At 43.7% G+C, this 15689-nt stretch overlaps 1 protein-coding gene across 2 annotated transcripts in view; it reads right to left on the bottom strand.

The window, feature by feature from the left end:
• The window catches only part of SLC49A3 (solute carrier family 49 member 3), a 484926-nt gene that overhangs the window by 346403 nt on the left and 122834 nt on the right, over positions 1–15689 (bottom strand). Inside the window, exon 1 of one of the 2 annotated variants that reach the window (XM_078676556.1) lies at positions 15301–15433. The exons of the other annotated variant lie outside the window; for it this stretch is intronic. The gene's annotated coding sequence lies outside the window, so the exon portion shown is untranslated. Of the gene's footprint in view, positions 1–15300; positions 15434–15689 lie in introns of those variants that run through there. 2 annotated transcript variants of the gene reach the window in all.

Here is a 15689-nt window from a genome sequence, read left to right as displayed (position 1 = left end):
TCCATTAGAACCCTTAAGTGAAGCTATCAAAAAAGCATCTACCATCACACGCCAGGAAGCCTTAAAAGGATCAAAGAAAAAGGAGGAAAAAAGAACTGTAGTAGTTTCCAAATATTCAACCTCCAGCAAAACATACAAAAGCATCATCTTTAAACACTGGCGTATATTATCATCTGAACCTGATTTTGGTAATCTATTCAAAAATCCTCCAATCTTTGCGTATACCAGATCTGAAAACTTGAAAGAAATTTTGGCAAAAGAACCCACACCACAAGTTTCCCATACTGGCACACGTCCGTGCCACAACTGTAACAGTTGTAACAACATCATCACAGGAAACAGCATAAACCACCCCATGAGAGGGTTCGAAATTAAACTACACGTGAATGCTACATGTGACTCAAGTAATCTGATCTACCTACTGAAATGCCCGTGTGGCAAGATATATGTGGGCAAAACCACCAGGAAAATTAAAGTCCGCCTAAACGAACATAAATCAAACATCCGCACCAAAAATCAAAAATCCAGCATAGCCACACACTTTAATGAGTTCAACCACAACGTGGCACAGTTAAAATTTCTGGTGCTTGAAATCGTCTGCAAAAAGGAAGGGAAAGACAATAATAAAACACTTCTCCAACGTGAAACAGCTTGGATCTACAGATTACAGGCGATGAAGCCACATGGCCTCAACGATCGGATTGAACTTAGCTGCTTTCTATAGTACCCTTGATGGTACACATGTTTTACCCTGTATCTTTTGTTCATTAAGCTCGAGCTCTATCTTTGCATTTGTTTACATTTCACCAACATTGATTCTCACTATCGGTATCCCTTTCCAAGATGGCCGCTAAAACCATCAAAACACACTCCGTCCTTCACCCTTTCCATGACCCCTCACGTGATCACCCTTCCGCGTAGCTGACCTCCATTCACAAACTCCGTCCCCACTCAGTGAGCCCTCCGCGACCTAACGGAATATTGAGAACCAACCCATCGAACATTTTCAAGTAAGTTGGAGCTCCAACTAAGACCCACGTCCTAATTACTGCCACGTTGGGCCGGTACTGTTCATAACAGGTTGTTTAATCTCTCCCCAGCTTCCGAGTCAAACCACTTGCTACGATCCGGAAACGTAAGTGTTCCGCCCGCAAATCCCGCTTTTCCAACACCCCCCCCTCCTGTGAGGTTTCTTACATCCAAGCACCGAACACCCCTGTCCCCATAACTCCACACATTGGGCTATAAGGTACACAGCTCCCACATTCACGTGTCATTCGGACTTCACTTGAAATGTAAATCCATTTAATGCAATGTTTCCAATCTTATGTTCTGAATGGTAAAAGCATTTCATTGCGTTCACAGAGCTCCTTGAAAAAGGGCACCCATTGCCCTAAATGCATTGGCGCACTTTTGGTGTATTCTTGAATTCGTCAGCAATGATTTTCATGATTTGACTAAAAAATTGGAAAACAAGAATTTATGAACTTTGGCAATCAATGATGAGAATTTTGAATAAATAATTGAATGTCATAATCTATAGTGGAGTCTGTCTTCATATGATGAACCAAATGAGTGTGCCCAATTCCAAGGATGCGTTTACTTCCAGTGTAACGTACTCAACCTGGTCTTTATAGCCTCTCTCATCTGCCACCCTTTTTACCCTCTCTCAGTTGACTTTCACCTCTCTTCATCTTGATTGAACGCCTGTCTCCGCCCTATCTCTGTCTCTTCTACTCTTCAGCCCTATTTTCACTTCTCTCTCTTAATCACTCTCTATCTCACTCACCTGTCATCCCCTCCCAGCCCTTCTCCCTCTCCCATGCCCCATCTGTGTGTCATTTAAGCTGTCTCTTTCCCATATGCCTCTATATCTTTATCACTTCTCACACAAATCTCTCCTTCCATACCTCTTATCTGTGTTTAACTTATCTCCCTCCCAACAACTGGCTGTCTCTTTCTCAGCTGTCTTTCTTTCTTACTGTTCTGGCTCTATCACTTCTCTCCCCTTATCTCAACAACTGTATCTTGCTTGTCTTCTATCTCTCTGACATCTGTCTCCTCCACACATTTATCCTCAGTTGTCATTTATAACATGGCTGTCTCTTTACCAACCCCCATCCCACTCACTCTGTCTCTCTTTCTCTCTCTCAGCTATTACTTTTTTTCCTGCAGTCTCTTTTGTACTTTTTTGACTGGCCTCCCCTCTATATCTTCCCATTGTGTTTCACCTGTCTATCACTCACACACTTGTCTTTTCTCTGTCTCTCTAACCTGTTCCTTTCTCACATGCCTGCTTCTTTATCACCCCTCCACTCTAATTCTCTGGCTGCTGTCTATTTCTGTCTCACACCTGTCTCTTCTCTCATCAGCCTTTTTCTCACCTCTCCTACCTTTCCACCTCTCTCTGTAACCTGTTTTTTATTACCTCTCACTAATTTTTGCACTTCTCCCGCTTTCTCCCTCTCACCTGTGCCTTTTAAGTGCTTGCTTTTACTCTTATGCCATTCTCTTTCCCTGCGATGTCTTGCTCCTCTCTCACCCTGGGCTCTCTTTCCTTACTAGCATGAAGAGACATGGAGGCCCGTTTACTGGGGGCCCCCTCTGCCAACATTGTTTCATTTTGCTCGGTTTTTTAATGGTTCACTGTGCTGGGATATCCCCCATACAACAGGCTTCAGCGAGGCAGCAGCTGCTGTGTTTTTTTCCTGAAGCCCTTGCGAAAAGACTTTGGAAGTGGATGGGGCCCCCTCCAGAGTAAAGGTTCCTGGGGGCCCCCCACACTACGGGGGCTGCGGGGGCCTGTGTTACGCCCCTGGTAGAGGGAGAATCTGCAATATTTCTACAGATTCAGAACCCCTAAAGTCTCCCCTAGTTGCACAGGGGATGGGGTTCCTGTAGATATAAGGCAAGTACTTATAAAATATGTTTTTGAAGTCCTGGTGCTAGAAAAATGGCCCAAGTCATTTTTCCCATTGCAAATCCCCTGTTATACAGGATAACATGGTAGAAAGTTATTGATTAATAACTATTGATAGGAAAGGTATAAAAATGCCATTCCAAGACTTCCCAGAATGGTATTAACAAATCCAACAATATCACATTGTTGAATTTCTCCTAAAGTGTACATACAAGCAGTTATAAGACTTTCTTGTTTGTAGGTCCAAATTCCGGCTGCCAGTGATCTGCCCTGATTGGTCAGAGTTAAGTGGATTAGCCAGGCTGCCTTGAAGAGGTGATAATAGCCCCTGGGGTTAACCAGCTCTGCTGGCAGGGCAGTGTGCTATTCCATGGGAATGCCATGCCAGGGGGAGGGGTCGTAAACTATGCACATCATTGTCTTTACAGCTATGAACTTCCCACCTTAGGCAGATGGTAGGATTAGATGGTAGGATTAAGGAAGGTATGGGCAGATGCAGAGGGTGAGTCTAAGTAAATTAGCCATCCTACGGGTGTGTTTAGCCAGCTCTTACCTCCTTGCTGGAAAATCAGCCATTATGGATTTGGAAGATTTGATGCTCTCTGGGACAAAATAATGCCACACTCTACAGGATGTGGTCATAGCGTTGAGGAGTTACCCTGCTCCCATTGGTCGGAAGTGACCTCCTGCATGACCCAGAGAACTTGGAATAATAAGTATCTGAGAGGGGCGGAGCCCTCCAGATCTGCTGCTTCAAACTGAAGTGAATCAGAAGGGTCTGTCTGCGCTGAAGATTTTGAAGTGCATTTCCAAAGGTCAGGACTCTGAGTTTGCACCTTTTTGCACCATTGGAAACTACAGCCCTGTGGATCAAACCTGCTTTAAAAGGACTAAAGAGTGGACTTCCTGCAAGCTACACGTTTACAGAGCTTACCTGGACATCTCCACAAAGAATTCCCAGCCTGGAGTACAAGTGCATTTGTAAGGGTTTTCTTCAAGTGGATTGCGGAATTGAAGTTTCACACTTTCAAGGACCCTCTTGGACATTCCAGAACCTTGGATTGTGTGTTGGATACTTTGGGACCCGCAAGCAGAACTTCAGGAAGAAGTTCTAACTAGACCCCGCCTGCTGGAGAAGGCGGCACAACACAGTGGTGAGAAATTTGCCAGAACAATTTCTAAAGGTGTGTCCCTGTCAGAGTAAACAAAATGACTAAAAGGGGCACTGTTGGTTTCTAAGCACTAGAAAGTGACTAATCAAATCGAATCGACTAATCTTTAAAAATTCATATCTCTGGTTCCCTACAGTAGATTTTGTTTGCTTTGGTGTCATTTAAAAGATACAAATATTATCTAGTTTTATAAAGTGGTATTGGATTTTTATTTTGTGTTGTGTCTAATCATTTACTGAAATGGCGTTTTTGAATGCTTTACATACCTGTCTGTGAAGTTAAGCCTGTCAGCTTGCAGCCAAGCTACCAAGGGTTGAGCATAGGAATAATTTTCTAAGACTTATGCTGAGTCCTACCATGTGTTAGTGGCCTCATTGCCAGTGGCAGACCTACATTTGCCCCTACCAATAACCCACTTTCCAACAGTCGTTCACACACTCCTCTTGCAACTCTCTCGCTCTATCATTTTTTCCTCTCTGTGTCTATTTTTCTTCCCATCTGTCTGGCTGTGCCACCTTTCTCCATACTATTGTCTCCCTTTCCCCAGCTACTTCTTGCAACATCTCTATATGTACTAAGCATGGGCTGAGTTCACGTAGTTCTGCTATGCAGAACTCTGTGAAGTGACAAAAAAATCCATCAAGCTACTCCGAGTTCTGCGAGGGGTTGAGTGGGTTACTTCGCGCCATTCACACTGATTTTTAGTGGCAGGAGTTTGTCCCCTGCGGTAAAATCAGTGAGAATGGCATCTCCCACAGTGCAAGAGGATGCTGCTTCTTCCTGCCGCTCGAGTAGAAGTTCTACTTTAGCGGCAGGTTTCTCAACGAGAGTGATAGTCACCATACGCGACTCCCGCGTTGAGAAATCTCGCTGGGAAGTGGTCTAGCATTGGATTTTCCTCGCTCGCACTTGGCAACTTACCATAGGCGAGCGAGGAAAACACTCTGCTATGCAGAACAGAGTTTTTCAGAACTCCGCGAGCTCCACAAAGTGCGAAAAACTCCACAAACTCCACGAATAGAGTGAGTTCACCGCCCAGGCTTAATATGTACTTGTCATACCGCTCCATTTACCTCTATCCCCTTCTTTCCTTCTACCCGTATTTCCCTCAGCCCATCTACCAGCCTCCTCTTTCCATGTGCCTATCTGCTCCTATTTCCATATTTCTTTCTCTACCTCATTTACAGTAGAGTACATTTCAATACTATACATCAATGCTGACATTACTGCCAAGGCAAGCTGTACAAATGCAGTCAAGTTACCTCATGCCTTTTAAATTGTAAACAACATAATAATAATAATAATAATAATAATAATAATAATAATAATAATAATAATAAGGGATTTTATAAAGCGCCTGGTTATGCCATGTCGGCGTGTCCCCGCGCTAGAAAGTGGGAGAGGCAGAGCCACAGTACCTAGGACGACGTCAAAGCGCAACTATTAATGGGAAAACAGGTAAGTTTGAGATCCTTCCTAAAATTCATCTCAGATGATTCCAACCGGAGGTTAAGAGGGAGTCTATTCCAACTCTGGGCCACAAGAAGCCGAAAGGACTTACCACCCATCCTGGCCTACTTAACCTTCGGACCAGTCCCACTGGATCTAAGAGGCCGAGCAGGCGTATATGAGGTGAGGAGACTCCGCAGATACACAGGGCCAATGCCCTGGATAATGCGGTGGCACGTGCAGAGAGCCTTAAATAGCACTCTCTTCCTAACAGGAAGCCAGTGCCACGTGTTTAAGGCACTTTTTGAGGCAGCCCTACTGGGCTGCATGAGGACCAGCCGTGCCGCAGCATTCTGCAGCACCTGAAGTCTGTTTAAACATTTAGCAGTGGCGCCAAGATAGAGTATGTTGCCATAATCCAAATGAGACGTGACAAGTGCATGCACCAGGTCTTCCTGGCCTCTATGGGGAGGAGATCCATGGTTTTCCACAGGCCCTTAAGGACTCCAAAACACGTCCCCACTACACGTCTAGTATGCGGTTCAAATGTAAGGTTAGAATCCAACCATACACCCAGGTTCTTCGCCTGGGTGAATGGTATAGGAATGGAGCCCAAGCTTGAAGGCCAACACACCGATGACCACACTGATGGACCCCTCCTACCACAAGCACCTCGGTTTTAGCTCCATTAAGTTTTAGGCAGTTATTTGCCATCCAGGAGGCAAGCTCCAGCATGTATGCCCTCAAATTGGAAGCTACCGAATCCGGTGCCTGTGATAGGGAGATCACCAGCTGGGTATCGTCGGCGTATGACACGACCCTGATTCCAAAAACCTCCACTATTTCCGCCAAGGGGGATATGTAAAGATTAAATAGGGTGCGACTCAGCGCAGAGCCCTGTGGCACACCCTGTTTCAACTTAATGGCCCTGGAGTAATGGGCACCCTGTCTCACCTGGAAACTGCGCTCCACAAGGAAAGATTGCAGCCATTTTAAAGCCGGGCCTGAGACGCCGCCCTTATTCAGACGCTGCAGCAAGGTGTAATGTGCCACAGTATCAAAGGCAGCGCTCAGGTCCAGGAGAACTAGAGCCATTGTTTGCCCATCATCTGCTCCCTGTCTAATAGCCTCCGTGCCCATAAGTAGAGTGGACTCAGTAGAATGTAGAGCCCGAAATCCAAATTGAGAGGGACGCAAGAGATCGGCCTCTTCCACATAAGCCATAAGCTGTTGGTTTACTACCTTCTCTGTCACTTTAGCCAGGTACAGCAACAGTGAGATAGGTCGTAAGTTATCAAGCTTCTCCGGGCTGACATTGGGTTTCTTCTGCAGTGGAAGAACAATAGCATTTTTCCAACTAACAGGCACGGTATGTGTACTAAAAGATACCTCCAAGAGATATCTTATATATGGCTCAAGGATGGTAATACTCTCGCCAAGCAATATAGGTGAGGCAGGGTCTCTGGGCGAGCCAGATTTAACGCTTAGGCAAATTCTACTAAGCAGCTTGGATGAAGGGATCGTGCTACTATCCAGCCTACTACTTTCCCCGGCTCCTCCAATCTGCTCTACAAATTCTATACCCATCTTTACAGTCCCCGGAAAGGAAGAATACATTTTCTCCACCTTTTCTGATAAAAAGGTTGCAATGCGGTAGCATGATTCCACCGAACCCTCCATTGGAGCGACAGACGCTGCCAAGGAAGAGATCTCCTTATAGATCTTAAATAATTCTTTGGTGGAATTTCCTGCTGCTCCTATTCTGTCCACATAGTGCGCTGCCATGACCCGTCTAATAAGCCCATGATACTTTTAACGTTTATCAAGATATTCCAATTTGTCTCGATTTGAAAAACCCTTTCTCCATTGCCTCTCAAGGCGCTTGCACTCTGTTTTAGCCAGACGCAAGTCAGAGTTAAACCAAGGTGCTGATTTCTGTGCCCTGCCGGGATTTTGTTTGGTAATAGCGGGGCCACATTATCTAACTCATAACGTTTGTATAATTTATGCATATAATCACATACACTCCGGCTCATATTATGTATTGATGAATGCATGAAAGAGAGAAAGAAGGCAAATTGGTAGGAGGTTAAGGCAGAGAGAAATATGGATATGGGAAACATAAGGAAGAAAGGTGAGCTTGAAAGAGACACGATAGGAGTGGGAAAGAAAGGATGATGGGTTTGACCTCATGTTCCCTTCTCAGGAACTGATGAAAAAGGAAGAGTGAAGGTGAGCTCAAGAGAGGGATAAATAGAGGTATGGGAAAGACAGGATGATGTGTGAGACAGAGGAGAGGGAAGGAGCATGTTTTGGGGTGGAAATAATAGGTGGATGTCAGGATTATGCTGCAGGAAATGCCATTATGTTACCAATACCATATCATATTACCAATACAAGCAACAAAAGGGGCACCAGTACTAAAAATACAGTGGTCCAGAAAATGTACCTTCACCTTTTGTGGCAATAGACCCTTGCAATCACCCTAGGAGGGGGGGCAGGAAATAGGAGTAAGAGATAGGAAGACATACGCGAGGAAGCGATTGAGAGTTAGAATAGGGTGAGAAAGGTGGGGTTGTATAAGCGAGTAGAGTGGGAGAAAGGAGGCAAAGAGGGAGCTGGATGGAATATTAGTGTTCGTTGGGAACGTCAGGGTAAGAGTAGCTGGTGAAAAAAAAGAGATTAAGGTGAAACAAGAGGAAGAGTGGAACAACTGAGAGAAATGAGAAAATTAGAACAGAGAGAGGGAAATACATGGAGTGAATGCGAAAGGGTGGAGGAAGGAGTGTCGGAAATATTCACGTTGGGGACTGGTCTCTCCTTCTACCCTCTTTCATACTCTGAGTATGGAAGATCTCTGTAAAGGCATAGCAAGGGCTCCAGCCTGTCAGATCTAAGGTTCATAGATAAATGTGAATGTGTCTGCATCAAAATACCAAAATAGCCGAGCCTGCTGCATGTCATCTTTAAGGTAGATTGACTTGGCAGATCTGTATGTAGGTCAAAGCACTGCTGACTGCTAGCATCCCCATAGATTACCTTGAAAAATACTGTCTGCAGATTTTTAGAACTGCTGTCATTGACAAGAGGCATAACTCAATGTACCTCTAACCTGACCTGCAAAATATAGTGCTATGGCAGTAATAACTCATTCAGCCCTCGCCTGCATACCAACTGTTACCCCAGTATAAACATAGCACCCTCATGTCACTCTTCTGTAGTGGCCTGCAACACTGTCCACAGCCAGCTGTTCTAATCTAGAAAAGTATGCAATATGCTAATATGTTCCTGGCCTTTGTTAAACTCTATTAATCTGTCACTCTGGTTTTCTTCTTTTTTCTCTGTCTCTTCTGTCACTGTTTGTTTCTCTTTGGCACTATCCCCCAAGACTCTCTTTCTGGGTTCTGACTTGATCTCCTATTACTCTCAGCTACTATATCCCCTTTGTTTTCCCTTCTGTTACTTTATCTTAATTGCTGTCAGTAATTCCCACTACTAGCAAGAGGCAACTTTAGAAATGCAACATGCCAGCAATGTGGCATGCACTCCTTCTGACTGTGATTAGAAGGCACATATATACAGAAGCACTCAGCTTTGCAAGTAATTGCTGGATGCAGCCATGCAACTTATATTTTAAATTACAACACATACCACCGCTCAGAGAAAACAATTGGAGCTACAGTACTGGGCTACGTGACAGGAAGTAGCTGGTTCTATGATATATCCTTGCATTGTCCAAAGAATCATTTGCATTGCCCCTGCCAAAAGAGGATAATAATGTATGCAAATGCAGCTGTCTCCTGAAGTAAAATTGGTTGCTTGGGGGCAGGGGAGTTGACGGGGGGTTGCAGGGGCTACAGCGCCCCAATTGTGATGCAAACCATTTGGTCCTTGGATGCGCCCCTCAACACCAGCAAAGTGCCACCTCTGTGGTAACGGCAAAGAAAATATTGTACACCTTATCACCATCTGCAAGGATTTACTACAAGAACGCAGGGCCCTTTTGAGACCACTATTCAATAACAAGCATTTGCAATGCAATAGCTCTCGCATTAGGAAAGTGTGAGCTACTGGCATTGTAAATGACACATTTTTTATTTATGTGTTGGTTTTGAAAATAGCGAAATTAATAGCTTTGTCATTTACAATGCCAACAGTTTTTACTTTTGTAAATGTGACACCTATAGCATTTGTAATGCAATATGTGTTGTATTTACGTGACTTAGATGTATTGATATTACAAATAACAATGGCTTTTAATTTTTTTAAATAATTAATAGTTAAATAAAAGTTATTGTAATTTATAATGGCAATAGCTTAAACTTTTGTAAATAACTTTTGTGAAGATTATGTTCAGTGTATTTTATTGTGAAGAAAATCCAAGAGCAGAAGTGAAATATTAACATCTTTTTGTGACATTTGTAATAAAGCTTGAAATATTGAGAGAACATATTTGAACCAGTTGTTGTTGAATTGTTGCACAAATTGATGCTGTGGTGGTACTGAGTGATGTTGTGGTGGCGACGAGTGATGCTGTGGCGTTCAGTGATGCTGTGGTAGCGCATAGTGATGTTGTGGTGCCCCTGAATGATGCTGTGGTGGTGCTGAGTGATGCTGTGGTGATGCGATAGAGAGAGTGAGTGCGATAGATAGAGTGAGGGAGGGCGATAGATAGATAGAGGGAGGGCAATAGATAGATAGAGGGAGGGCGATAGACAGAGTGAGGGCGATAGATAGCTAGATAGATAGTGAAGTGATAGATAGATAGAAAGATAGAGTGGGGGCGATAGATAGAGTGAGGGCAATAGATAGAGTGAGGGCGATAGATAGAGTGAGTGCGATAGATAGACTAATAGAGTGCGGGCGATAGATAGATAGACAGATAGAGTGAGGGTGATAGATAAAGTGAGAGCGATAGATAGAGGGTGATTGATAGATAGAGTGAGGGCGATAGATAGATAGAGTGAGGTAGATAGATAGATAGATCAGGGCTCGAAAAATTCACTCAACCGCTCACATTTGCGAGTCAGATTAATTCAGGACGAGCTTTTTTTAGGTCCTACTCGCCCTTTCTGGCGAGTTGGAATGCAAACTGACACTTGACCTCCGCCTCTGAAAGCAGAGGAAATGTTACTAGATAGCAAGATTTAAAGGTATCTTTATTGCTCACAAAGTAAAAGAGCCAAAAAATGCTTTTAAATCTTGATCATTTGTCACATTTGTTCAGCTTTCAGAGTTAGAGGTCAAGTGTATTTCAGGTAGGTCGAGGAGATTTTGTAGGTTACTAGACCTGCAGGTCTAGTGCATTTTTTATGATTTTTCGAGCCCTGTAGATAGATAGATAGATAGATAAATACAGTGAGGGCGATAGATAGAGTGAGGGCAATAGATAGATAGAGTGAGGGCCATAGATAGATAGATAGATAGAGTTAGGGCGATAGATAGATAGAGGGGGGGTGATAGAGTGAGGGCGATAGATAGAGTGAGGGCGATAGATAGAGTGAGGGCGATAGAGTGAGGGCGATAGATAGAATGAAGGCGATAAGGTGAGGGAGATAGAGTGAGGGCGATAGATAGATCGAATGAGGGCAAAAGATAGAGTGAGGGCGATATATAGATAGAGGTTTATTGTTGGGAAATCCAAGGCAATTAAGTAAGGAGTTAGCTACTTACATTTGAATAATATTTGTTCCGGAGCGCCTTGATCCAGTTTTCAGGACCAGCAACATCTCTATCTGAAATATGTAATTTAAAGAGTTTTTCTGGGGCCCAATAAAGGAATGTTGGTGCAAGAGTTTTGTTTATGACAAAGAAGGCATGAGTTTATTTTGTAGGAGATGAGCACATATGTTATTTCATGATTGTGAGTTGGGAGGTTGTCTATACCAGCTTTGGAAGCATGCGGTCCATTTAGACTGAACAGGAGGGGGAGGGGGGAATGTTTATGGGTCTGTGTATTCATTTATAAATCTTTGAAGCAGAATGACCCAATTCAGGCTTTGGCACAAGAAGGCAGGAATAGGTGGCAGAAGAGGGCCAAATTGGAGATTTTAGCTTTAATTTTCAGGAACTTATAAAAGTCTAGATCTGAAATGAAGAACTTGTGTTGAAGAGATGCAAATTGAAGAGGGTCCTTTTAAGAAAAGATATTGCTAATCAAGTTGACACCTTTACACACCCAAATAAGACCAATCCCAGCGAAGAATGGGCTATCTGTTTTTCATTATTCCACAAAGACATATCACAAGATTTAGAGAAGTTACTATTGAGAAGTTTATCCTCAATTTGTAAGGCTTTCAGTTACAGCATATCTAGAATGATACAATATGAGTGCGTTAGAGACAACGTGGTCATAGAAAGAGAAGCCACTAGAGTGTAAGGATAGCAATAATGGCACATAACGCAATGAACCCTCAGAAGGATATGGATAAAGGATGGTGTTCAGTGAGAGAAAAAAGGAATATCCTGCTACTTCAAGGGCGGTAAAAGAGGTGTAAAGGCGGGCACCACTTCAAAGTCACTCCCGTAGGGTATGCTTAACACGGCAATGGAACAAAGTAAGTCAAAATACAGAACAAGGCAGATTGCTGATTAGCGTAGTAATCATAATCTATCAAAGACGTTAATGCACGATATGAGGTGTAGATATGGTGTAACAACAGAGTTCAAAATTGATTACCCACCAGGACAAGAAAAGAAACAGTAGGAACATGACTTTACTTGATCGTTGGCAACCCAAGGTGTGTATCTGTCTCCTTCACCATGAAATGCACCATGTGGGGTAAAGCAGGCAATTGCGGACAAACTCTATGATAATTCCTGCTGGGATGCATAACATTGCCTGAAGATACACAGAAGCAGCATGCTATAAGGAAGAGGCCAATAGCGCAGTAAGTTGGAGGTGTTGTGCTGATGAGAATTTCCCAAATTACAGAAGTGTTGCTGAAACAGCCATGTGTTATCGGAATAACTATCAGCAAGAGCTCTCAGCGTGGAGGTTCAGAAGAGGACAGCCTCTAATGAAGGGGTGTCATCTGGTCCAAGCTAGGGCAGTGTTTTTGGAGTCAGCAGCACGGCAGCTAGAGAGCGCAAGCCGCCGGGTACTGCAGTGCCGGCAGAATGGTAGAGCACTAGCCGGTGTCAGGATGAAAATGAGCACACTGAGAAGCCGGCAGGCAGCAAAGGTAATAACGTGGATGACTTACAGCATTGGTTTCTCGAACAGAGCGGCCTATGGAGATAAAGACTTCACTCAGCCGTGTCCTGGCTTCTTAGCGACGTCCAGTGCCGAGAGGGGAAGCTAAGCTCATGCTCCATCAGCGAGGCGCAAGTCAAAACTTGGGTGTTCTGCATGTTTCAAACATCGTGATCACTGAAGTACTCCAGTGAACATGGAGAGAATCCCTTAGCTCAGACAGGCCGAGACCTAAAAATCATGCAAGCACAGCACAATGGTCAGCGCTTCTACCTGCCAGAAGCCTCTTACAAGCCTACAAGTGTCATCTTGATCTCTCTTAGATTTTTGTTGGAAAATGTATTTGAACCCACATCTGGAAAGCACACTTTCACACTTTGGGGCATCTTGAAGCTAAAATAACAGATCTTTATTGTTACCCAACTCAAAGCATTGACTTTGGAAGGATGAAAGGTTGAGTGAGACCTGTTGGAATTTGAACCTGTGACCATGAGGTCAAACACGCATCCCTAGAGGGGATGCATTAATCCACTAAGCCACCAAACCTGACAACCAAACCCCTTGTTCAGAAGTTGATGTGATGGCACACAGCAGCAGTGGAAGTAATGCTGGCAAGTCTTTATGGCCCTTTCCTATCAGACCTTAACACATTTGCTTCAAAGCTGTTTCTGCTAAAGAGGGGAGGAAACTTATAGAGAACTATATTAGCATGGAATCTCCTACTTTCATGCCTTCCTCCAGTATGTTTGCAGTTTTTAGATCGAGCTTCTCTTGGCTCTGTTACTTGCATAGAAAAAAAAAGCTTTTGCAATGCAATCGGTCTCGCATTTGTGAAAGTTAGAGTTATTGGTGTTGTAAATGATATTGTTTTTCACGTATATTTTTGGTTTGCAGTGGAGTGGATTAGGGTAATTGGTAGTTTGTGTATGAAATGCAGCGAAAATATATCCAATCATCTGAAATGTTAATGTTTTATTCATAATTTCATTAGTACATTTTAATTTTAATGCCAAGAACGATAAAACATAGTGCCAGTTTGCAGTGTTATTGATAAGGTACTTTAAAGCATCTGGAAAAACAAATACGTTTTCACATAACAGTTTGCAATTCGAGGCCTTTTAACTGTTCTCCAGCTCAAAAAATTTTAACAGTAAGATAACCGTTTTTATTTCACTTATCATAAAAATGCATCCCTGTAAATCAATCTTTGCATGCGTGTGGGGCTTTGAGAATGTATTACAAATGTTCAACAAAGGAATACTCAAAATGTATTTATAAACACTTGCAAACATCTAATGTGCTACCACTTGCACTTCTGCGAAGGATTACTGCAGGTCAAGGGTCAACGTATTAATGAGAATGTTTCGGATGTCTGTTGCCACCAAACAAACTGGAAGCTTGTTTGATAGCTAGAGGGCTGAAGGCAGAAGAGCAACGGAGAAAGCAAAGGTCATGGAGCAATTTCCCTTCTCTGCATGTAATGACTACACGCTGTGAAGCAGCATAACGTAGATACTATGGATCAATACAGCAGATGCCCTGCACATTGTCACCAGTAATATAAACGCAAACAGATCTAAAGTTGCAGTTGGTTTTGTCTTCAGTTGACATGACTAATGTGTGGTACAGAGATGAGTTAATGGATACGTTTTGAGGGACACACAAACCGCATTTGCTATTATACTTTCTTACTAACGCAGGCATTTTCCTCTTTCCAAACTTCTAATGGCCCATTTTCGCCATTCTATACTTTTAATTGTAATGCAGATTTTTTTTTACACTGAAATGTGTCTCTTTGCTCTCCTTAAGAATGAAAGTACATAATTGGAAGCCACTTGCTCGTTTACGTGTGAATAGTATTGCTACGTGTCACCATGGGCTGAGCAGACTGTCTTTGAGATGTGACCAGATATCTATCTGTTTTTTTCGGTTTGGTGTGCATAAAATCCAGAAGTTCTATGGTGGAGTTGGTCATGCTTCTGTGCTCTCAGGTGAGTTGTTGTCGGCAAAGCACTTAGCAAACACAAGGTTGCCTCCCAGTACATCTGTGCGGCTGCTTTTTATAACCAGGCGCCATCACTTAGGACCGTTTGAAGAACGGCGTGTACTGGATGTGTAGGCAAAGGTCTGTGCTATGGAAGCATGTGTTACTTACGCCCTATGCAAAGAAATGTTTTCCCCTAAGAAGTTGTACTGAGATTTGAAATGTTGCTGTTGTTTTAAGATTTAATGGTATTATTGTTCTCTCACATGAGTCACAGTACAGGTGTACAATTAACTAACTTGTTGCGCAGCAGCAAGTGAAGGTGACCAGTGCCGAAGCACTAAAATTAACAGGCAGCGACGAGCGGGAAGTGGTGGTGGGGGAGGGGATGGCACGGGGATCTTAAGTGACTACAACGGGTACTGCAGCACTGAATAATAATAGGCAGCGATGGGCGCGGAGAGCGGGGACCACGGCATGGGATATTAAGTGACGAAGCATTGAAAATAACAGGTAGTGACGGGCGGGAGGGTGTGGGGCGGCAGAGGGGCGAAATTCCTCAAAAAAAAGATTTACAGACCTGTTTTCAAGCCGGGGCCAGCTTTGTTTTTGATTGCAAGAAAAATTGCTGCGTCCATGAAGCGGGCTGATACACGAGCTGAGGGAAAGAATAACAAGCAGTAGATTAAATGAAACTCCAGACCGTGTTTCTTCAGGCTGGGGACAACAGCACGGACACTCGCCAGGAAATAGGAAACTGCAATCAAGGAAGACCACTGAACGGAGTGTCACTTGCGAAGGGCATAGTTTACCAACAAGCATTGGCCGTGCGGCCGGGCTGAAAGGAAATAATAACAAACAAGCTCTTGGCATTGCTGTGGGGGGGGCGGGGCGGGAGCGCATTGGCGGGGGAGCAGCAGCCTTTGATGTGCGAGCGAGTGGGAGGGAACACCATATGGGGTGTGATTG

Source organism: Lissotriton helveticus, chromosome 2_1 (assembly GCF_964261635.1).
Source record: "Lissotriton helveticus chromosome 2_1, aLisHel1.1, whole genome shotgun sequence".
NCBI classification, from domain to species: domain Eukaryota; kingdom Metazoa; phylum Chordata; class Amphibia; order Caudata; family Salamandridae; genus Lissotriton; species Lissotriton helveticus.
Note: the sequence above shows the minus strand (reverse complement) of the source record. Positions and strands in the feature narration are given on the sequence as shown.